We start from the raw sequence: 9,439 nt of genomic DNA on the forward strand, positions 1-9,439 counted from the left end.
CAAATTTTGCTCGGGGGGCATGTCGCATTTAGGAAGCCCCTATGGTGCCAGAACAGCAAAAAAAAAAAAAACACATGGCATACCATTTTGGAAACTAGACCCCTTGAGGAACGTAACAAGGAATAAAGTGAGCCTTAATACCCCACACGGGTTTCACGACTTTTGTATATGTAAAAAAAAAATAAAAAAATTTTCACTAAAATGTGTGTTCCCCCCAAATTTCACATTTTTGCAAGGGTTAATAGCAGAAAATACCCCCCAAAATTTGTAACCTTATCTCTTCTGAGTATGGAGGTACCCCATAAGTGGACCTGAAGTGTACTATGGGCGAACTACAATGCTCAGAAGAGGAGGAGCACCATTGAGCTTTTGGAAAGAGAATTAGTTTGGAATGGTAGTCAGGGGCCATGTGCATTTACAAAGCCCCCATGGTGCCAGAACAGTGGACCCCGCCCCCCACATGTGACCCTATTTTGGAAACTACACCCCTCACAGAATGTAATAAGTGGTGCAGTGAGCATTTACACCCCACTGGCGTCTGACAGATCTTTGGAACAGTGGGCTGTGCAAATGGAAAATTAAATTTTTCATTTTCACGGATCACTGTTCCAAAAATCTGTCAGACACCTGTGGGGTGTAAATGCTCACTGTACCCCTTATTACATTACATGAGGGGTGTAGTTTCCAAAATGGGGTCACATATGGGGGGGGTCCATTGTTCTGGTACCATGGGGGCTTTGTAAACACAAGTGGCCTTCAATTCCGGACAAATTTTCTCTTCAAAATCCCAATGGCGCTCCTTCTTTTCTGAGCATTGTAGTGCACCCATAGAGCACTTTACATCCACATATGGGGTATGCTCTTACTCAGAAGAAATTGGGTTACAAATTTTGGGGGGATTTTTTTTTATTTTCCCTTGTGAAAATTAAAAATTTAGGGTGACACCCGCATTTTAGTGAAAAAAAATATTTTTTTCATTTTCCCATCCAACTTTAATGAAAATTTGTCAAACACCTGTGGGGTGTTCAGGCTCACTATACCCCTTGTTACGTTCCGTGAGGGGTGTCGTTTCCAAAATGGGGTCACATGTGGGTATTTATTTTTTGGGGTTTATGTCAGAACCGCTGTTAAATCAGCCACCCCTGTGCAAATCACCAATTTAGGCCTCAAATGTACATGGTGTGCTCTCACTCCTGAGCCTTGTTGTGCGTCCGCAGAGCATTTTACGCCCACATATGGGGTATGTCCGTACTCAGGAGAAATTGCGTTACAAATTTTGGGGGTCTTTTTTTCCTTTTACCTCCCGTGAAAATAAAAAGTAAAGGACAACACCAGCATGTTAGTGTAAAAAAATTTTTTTTTTTTTTTTTACACTAACAGGCTGGTGTAGACCCCAACTTTTCTTTTTCATAAGGGGTAAAAGAAAAAAAATCCCCCAAAATTAGTAGTGCAATTTCTCCCGATTACGGAGATACCCCATATGTGGCACTAAACTGTTTCCTTGAAATACGACAGGGCTCTGAAGTGAGAGAGCACCATGCGCATTTGAGGACTAAATTAGGGATTGCACAGGGGTGGACATAGGAGTATTCTACGCCAGTGATTCCCAAACAGGGTGCCTCCAGCTGTTGCTAAACTCCCAGCATGCCTGGACAGTTAGTGGCTGTCCGGAAATGCTGTGAGTTGTTGTTTTGCAACAGCTGGAGGCTCTGTTTTGGAAACACTGCCGTACAATCCGTTTTTTATTTTTATTAGGGGGACAGTGTAAGGGGGTGTATATGTAGTGTTTTACTCTTAATTATGTGTTAGTGTAGTGTTTTTAGGGGACATTCACACTGGCGTGTTTACAGCGAATTTACCGCTAGGAGTTTGCGCTGCGGTGAAAAATTTTCTGCAGCTCATACTTGAAGCACAAAACTTACTGTAAACCCGCCAGTGTGAATGTACCCTGTACGTTCACATGGGGGGGCAAACCTCCAGCTGTTTCAAAACTACAACTCCCAGCATATACTGACAGACCAGACCGTGCATGCTGGGAGTTGTACTTTTGCAACAGCTGGAGGCACACTGGTTGGAAAACCTTCAGTTAGGTTCTGTTACCTAACTCAGTATTTTCCAACCAGTGTGCCTTCAGCTGTTGCAAAACTTCAACTCCCAGCATGTACTGATCGCCGAAAGGCATGCTGGGAGATGTAGTTATGCAACAGCTGGAGGGATCGCAACTACAACTCCCAGCATGCAGAGACAGCTGTTTGCTGTTTAGGCATGCTGGGAGTTGCAGTTTTGCAACATCTGGAGAGCTATAGTTTAGAGACCACTGCACAGTGGTCTCCAAACTGTGGACCTCCAGATGTTGCAAAACTACAACTCCCAGCATGCCTGCTGTCTGGGCATGCTGGGAGTTGTAGTTTTGCAAGATCTGGAGGTGCACAGTATAGAGATTACTTTGCAGTGGTCTCAAACTGTAGACCTCCAGCTGTTGTAAAACTGCAACTCCCAGCAAGCCTTAACAGCTCTCTGGGCATGCTGGGAGTTGTAGTTTTGCAACATCTGGAGGGTTACAGTTTAGAGACCACTATAGTGGTCTCAGACTGTAGCCCTTCAGATGTTGCTAAGTAACTCACCGGCTTCCATTGGATCCAGGGAGCTGCATCGCGGTCCACTTCTTACGCCGATCGTCGCCCGCTGCCGCCGCCGATGGGTAAGTGGATCTTCGGTCCCTGTCGGTTTCCCCGTCCTGCCCGCCTATTGTGGGTGGGCAGAACGGGGAAACCGAAAGTAAACCCTGCCACCTCACTCCTATCGCTACAGGGGGATCGTGGGTGTCTAGGACACCCGCGAACCCCCTTCTATTCCGGGTCACCATAGACCCAGAATCGGCGCAAATCGCAAGTGTGAATTCACTTGCGATTTGCGACGATCGCCGACATGGGGCGACGATCGCCGACATTAGACCCCCCTGGGAATTTGTGCGGGGTGCCTGCTGATAGATATCAGCAGTCACCGGCGCGCGGCGGGGACCGAAATTCCCACGGGCGTACAGGTACGCCCTTGGTCCTTAAGTACCAGGGAGCAAAGGCGTACCTGTACGCCCTTGGTCCTTAAGGGGTTAATTATGGGTGCACAGAGGCATCATTAATTCTTGGGGCACAGCGGCATCATTAATTCTGGGGGCAAAGTGGCATCATTAATTCCTGTGGCACAGTGGCATCAATAATTCTTTGGGGCACAGAGGTACAATTAGTCAGTACAGGGCACAGTGTTTGTTGAAAATGTATTTGGGGGCATAGCGTGTGGCAGTAATATTGCAGGGGAATAGTGTGTGGCAGTAATATACCAGGGGCCCAGTGTGCGGCAGTATTATATTCAGGGGCCCAGTGTGCGGTAGTATTATTTTCAGGGGTACAGTGTGCGGCAGTATTATATTCAGGGGTACAGTTTGTGGCAGTATTATATTCAGGGCTACAGTGTGTGGCAGTATTATATTCAGGGCAACAGTGTGTGGCAGTATTATATTCAGGGCTACAGTGTGTGGCAGTATTATATTCAGGGCTACAGTGTGTGGCAGTATTATATTCAGGGCTACAGTGTGTGGCAGTATTATATTCAGGGGTACAGTGTCTGGCAGTATTAAATTCAGGTGTACAGTGTGTGGCAGTATTATATTCAGGGGCCCAGTATGCGGTAGTATTATATTCAGGGCTTCAATGTGTGGCAGTATTATATTCAGAGGGTACAGTGTGTGGCAGTATTATATTCAGGACTACAGTGTGCGGCAGTATTATATTCAGGAGTAAAGTGTGTGGCAGTATTATATTCAGAGAGTACAGTGTGTGGAAGTATTATATTCAGGGGTACAGTGTGTGGCAGTATTATATTCAGGGGTACAGTGTGTGGCAGTATTATATTCAGGGGTACAGTGTGTGGCAGTATTCAGGTCCACACTTCAGTAGCTCGTTTGCTCTTTCCTTCATGGCACTGAGGTCGCTAGGTGTGAACCAGGCCTTAGCACTCACCTAGGACCCTTACCGGATGGCAGATTTGAATATGCGGATCCTCACTAAAAATTGTTGAGTACCCCTGATCTATACACTGTCTGTGTGTGTGTGTGGGGGGGGTATATAGTGTGAGGCAGGAAAATGGATGTGCAATGTGAATGTGAGATATATTTCTATGCTGTCCATACGTACATGCCACAGACATAGTGCTGTGATGAACAAATACTTTTAGAGTGTGATAATTAATACCCCTGTCACTGGAACCTGGCTCCGGCTGATGTTTTACTTGCACCTGAATAAAGATATCCTTGGCACCGTAACCGTGAGTGAACTTCGTGAGTGCTCCCCCGCACATTTCTTCTCTACTAGCATTGATAATTAATATATTTGCATCTTCATCCTGCAGCGATTTTTACAAAGGGGATATGACCAAACCCGCTTGCAGGCCAACAAATCCAAGATTGCCCTCAGGGCAGGAGCTGGAGGCCAAGCATCGGAGGAGGCATACACCCTGGGCTATCATCAAGAAGTGGTCAGATCTAAAGCGGAGGGATCTGATCTCTAAGATCAGGGACCGGAAGTGCCCAGGTACAATGCTTATATTACAGAGTGTTGGCGAGAGAAACAAATGTCATGTATATATACAGTTATGAAAATAAGTATAAAGTGACCCATGTCCAATTTGCTAAAAAGGTGGAAAATGGCCAGGTCATTAAGGGGTGAATTTGCATTGGTTATGAGTTCTAAGTTGTTTGTGTACATTCTCAACATTGTGTGATTACAGGAGCTCCACTTCCCTCGGATAGGAGAAGGAGAGAAGCAGAGGAGATGGAGGTGGAGTTGGAGGAGACGACGACAATGATGTAGAGGAGGCTGGACCATCACGGCAGTCACCATCTTCACCACCGGAAGTGGGGGAGAACATTGATGTGTTGGCGGAAGAGGAGCCTCATTCCCCCCCAGCTCCTGAAGAGGAGGAAGAGGAAGTTCCCTACTGCCCCCGCCAGGAGGGTAAATATGTGAACACAGCATTGTAACTTTTTATATACCGTATTTATCGGGGTATACCACGCACCGGCCTATAACATGCACCCTCATTTTACCAAGGATATTTGGGTAAAAAAAGTTTTTTACCCAAATATCCTTGGTAAAATGAGGGTGCGTGTGTGTGCATGCGTATACCCAGATACACCCCCAGGAAAGGCAGGGGGAGAGAGAGGCCGTCGCTGCCCGCTTCTCTGCCCCTGCCTGTCCTGGGGTCTAGAGCCCTGCTGCCGCCGCTTCTCTCCCGCTGGCTATCGGCGCCGCTGCCCGTTCTCTCCCCCTGACTATCGGCGCCGATAGCCAGGGGGAGAGAAGCGGCGCTGGCAATGGGGCAGCGGCGCCGATAGCCAGCCCCATTGCCTCCCCCATCCCCGGTTGCATAATTACCTGTTGCCGGGGTCGGCTCCGCACTGCTTCAGGCCTCCGGTGTGCCTCCCATGCGTCGTTGCTATGCAGTGCGCGGCGCAATGACGAGTGACGTCATTGCGCCACGCCGTGCAGCGCATAGCAACGACGCAGGGGACGCACACCGGAGGCCTGAAGCAGCAAGGACCCGACCCCGGCAACAGGTAATTATGCAACCTGGGATGGGGGAGGCAATGGGTGCCGCTGCCCCTTCTCTTCCCCTGTCTGTCGGCGCCGCTGCCCCATTGCCGGCTCCGCTTCTCTCCCCCTGGCTATCGGCGCCGGCACCGATAGTCAGGGGGAGAGAACGGGCAGCGTTGCCGATAGCCAGGGGGAGAGAAGGGCTCTAGACCCCAGGACAGGCAGGGGCAGAGAAGCCGGCAGCACTGGCGGTCTCTGCACCTTCAAAGCCGCTGCAGTTCATTGATTTAAAGCGCCCGCTTTAAATCATTGAACTGTAGCGGCTTATCGGCGTATAACACGCAGGTAGAATTTAGGCTAAAAAGTTTTGCCTAAAAAGTGCGTGTTATACGCCGATAAATACGTTACATAAAATGTACAGAAAAAATGGCCAACCATGAAGGGGAAACCACACAATACAGTAATATAATACAATAACACTAGACTCTAATTCATTCATCTACATAAAAACCATTAATTACACACAAATCAGATTATACTTTAAATAGCTATCACAAACTAACCAACTAAATAACATTGAAGTATACAGAACTAACTCTAACCAACTAAATAAGTTTAGAGAGGAACAAAGTTTTAAAAAATTTCATTCAGCCGATTTGCCAAATATTCAGAAAAAATTCAGTTCAATCCTAATCAGGCTTGAGGTGACAGCAGCATGAGTAGACCATATAGTGGCAGAATGACATAGGCTTTAGGTGGCAGCAGCATGAGTAGACCATATAGTGGCATAATGACAGAGGATTGAGGTGGCAGCAGAATGAGTAGACCATTATAGTGGCAGAATGACATAGGCTTGATGTGGCAGCAGTATGAGTAGACCATATAGTGGCAGAATCACTCAGCTTGGTGGCAGCAGCAGATGGAGACCATATAGTGGCAGAATCACTCAGGCTTGAGGTGGCAGCAGCCTGACGAGACCATGGGGCCTCACAATTGAAAAGATTAAAATGTATTCAAATTTAAAGTGAAGTTTTGAAATAGATGAACATTAACAGTTTCATTTTATGTGGCAGAAGCATGAGGAGATCATATAGTGGCTGAATGACACAGCCTGGAAGTATTTATGGCCTTTAACAATAACTGGCCCCTATGAGTTTAACAGGAAAAAATGTTAAAGTGTGTACTTAGATTAGATAAATAAAACAAAAAAACTAAACCTCAAGGACCTCACCCGAGTTACTGGTGCATGATTGTGGTATGATAATAAAATGTATAAAAATATGAGGAGACCGTGTTTCAAATTTTGAATAACATTTATTTATAATAACAAATTAAAAACTGTAGATACACACTATTACTGCAATTATAATGTATATTATAGGCATAAAATATATTTGCTGGATCAAGCGGCACATTGAATATCAGTTAATCCAGCATCTACTACTCCGGCACTGGTGGCAGGAGATGGTTAAAAGTCCTTGGCTATTGGCCTAAATGCTTCACAGTCACTGACACAAGATACTTGTCTAAATAATGGTATATAGATGTATATATATTTTATTATCATACCACAATCATGCACCAATATCTCTGTTGAGGTCCTGGAGGTTTCAGATTTCGGTTTTATTTATCTAATCTTTTTAATAGCACCTAGGGGTATAGGTGAAGATAATATCTAGCCTCTGAGCTTTGTAGCTGTGAGCTGCACACACTGTTTTTTTTATGCGTATGTTACACTTAGGATATGAAAATACGCCCCATGACGGTTACACCTGAATTAGGAGTTAAAAGCAGGTGAATAGGTCTTTTAGTGCTCACACTAACTGGCCCCTATTAGCTTCAGAGTAATACAGCCCAGTTCAGTAGCAACATAAAGTGTACTCTCTCTCTCACCTGTCCCTGTCTACCTGCCTGCCTGCAATGATGTGGGCTTCAGGTGAATTGATTCACCGCTGTAAATATCTTTCTCTGGAAATTCCAATTGAATTCTGATTCGTCCGATTCGATTCACTCATCTCTATAAATAACATTAAACTATACTGAACTAGCACTAAGTAACCAACTATATAATCTTCATACATACCATTAACCTGTTCGGGACGGAGGGCGTACCTGTACGCCCTCCGCCCACTTCCTGTCTATAACACAGGGCCACGCCGTGGCCCCGCGTCATAGTGGGTTGGGGCCGGGACCCGTGGCTAATAGCGCATGGCACTGATCGCAGTGCCACGCGATATTAACCCTTTAGACGCAACATTTAAAGTTGAACGCCACGTCTAAAGAGAAAGTACACTCATGCCGGTTAGCTCAGGGGGCTGTAGGACAGCAGGAGGGTCCCTACCTTCCTCCTTGATTGCCGAATGACTGCTCAATGCCTGAGATCCAGGCAGGAGCAGTCAAGCGGCAGAATCATTGATCAATGGTTTCCTATGAGAAACCATTGATCAATGTAAAAGATCAGTGTGTACAGTGTTATCGTCCCCTATGGGAGCTATAACATTGCAAAAAAAAAAAGCGAATAAAGATCACTTAACTCCTTCCCTAATAAAAGTTCGAATCACCCCCCTTTTCCCATAAAAAAAAAAAAATAAGTGTAAATAAAAATAAACATATATGATATTACTGGAAATGTCCGAACTATAAAAATATATCGTTAATTAAACCGCACGGTCAATGCCGTACGCGCAAAAAAATTCCGAAGTCCAAAATTGCGTATTTTTGGTCACTTTTTATATCATGAAAAAATGAATAAAAAGCAATCAAAAAGTCTGATCAATACAAAATTGTACCGCTAAAAACTTCAGATCACGGTGCAAACAATGAGCCCTCATACCGCCCTGTACGTGGGAAAATAAAAAAGTTATAGGGGTCAGAAGATGACAATTTTAAACGAATACATTTTCCTGCATGTAGTTATGCCTATATAAGTAGGGTATCATTTTAATTGTATGGACCTACAGAATAACGATAAGGTGTCATTTTTACCGAAATATGCACTGCGTAGAAACGGAAGCCCCCAAAACTTACAAAATGGCGTCTTTTCTTCAATTTTGTCGCACAATGATTTTTTTTTCCATTTCGCTGTAGATTTTTGGGTAAAATGACTGATGTCACTGCAAAGTAAAATTGGTGGTGCAAAAAATAAGCCATAATATGGATTTTTAGGTGCAAAATTGAAAGGGTTATGATTTTTAAAAGGTAAGGAGGAAAAAACGGAAGTGCAAAAATGGAAAATGGAAATTGTCAGTGCTTTAACAAATACTCTACAAAATGCAATAATTACATCTTAATCTTCATTTTTTTTATCCTAACAGTTATCTCAGAATTAGGATATCAGATCATGCTGCTGCAGCGGGACCACAATGCTGCGATTGAAGATCTCAAGACACTGCAGCAGCTTCTCAATAAGAAGATCCAAAAACTCAAGGAGCAACACAAAAAAAAGGTGCAGAAGCTGCTGGACCTGCATAAAAAGTTGAAGGAATTGCCTTAGTGCATATTTTTTATATATATATATATATATATATATATACATTTATATACCTTTGTTATAAATAGTTATTTGGTTAAAACTTGTGCTTCCTACTTTTTATTGATAAAAAGATAAATAAATTAATCGATCGATAAATAAATAAAATCATATATATCATACAGATATATTTAAATAAATTCATCAATAAACTAATAAATAAATAAATTCATTAGTGATTAAAAACAGAAATTAATTCATCAAAAATTTTTAAAATAAAGATATTCATCCATGATTACAAAAATAAATAAATTCATCGATAGATAGATACATAAATAAATAACATCGTATACATCATACAGATATTCCTATGATGTATATG

General features: G+C 43.7%; 1 long non-coding RNA gene across 1 annotated transcript; it reads left to right on the forward strand.

Moving 5' to 3' along the window:
• The first annotated feature begins 4,007 nt into the window (after positions 1 to 4,007).
• Positions 4,008 to 9,055, forward strand: LOC130296569 (uncharacterized). Its single transcript, XR_008849238.1, has 3 exons — positions 4,008 to 4,586; positions 4,783 to 5,009; positions 8,903 to 9,055. It is a non-coding gene; the product is annotated as an uncharacterized LOC130296569 (long non-coding RNA).
• Positions 9,056 to 9,439: the final 384 nt, after the last annotated feature.

This window comes from Hyla sarda, chromosome 12 (assembly GCF_029499605.1).
Source record: "Hyla sarda isolate aHylSar1 chromosome 12, aHylSar1.hap1, whole genome shotgun sequence".
NCBI lineage: Eukaryota > Metazoa > Chordata > Amphibia > Anura > Hylidae > Hyla > Hyla sarda.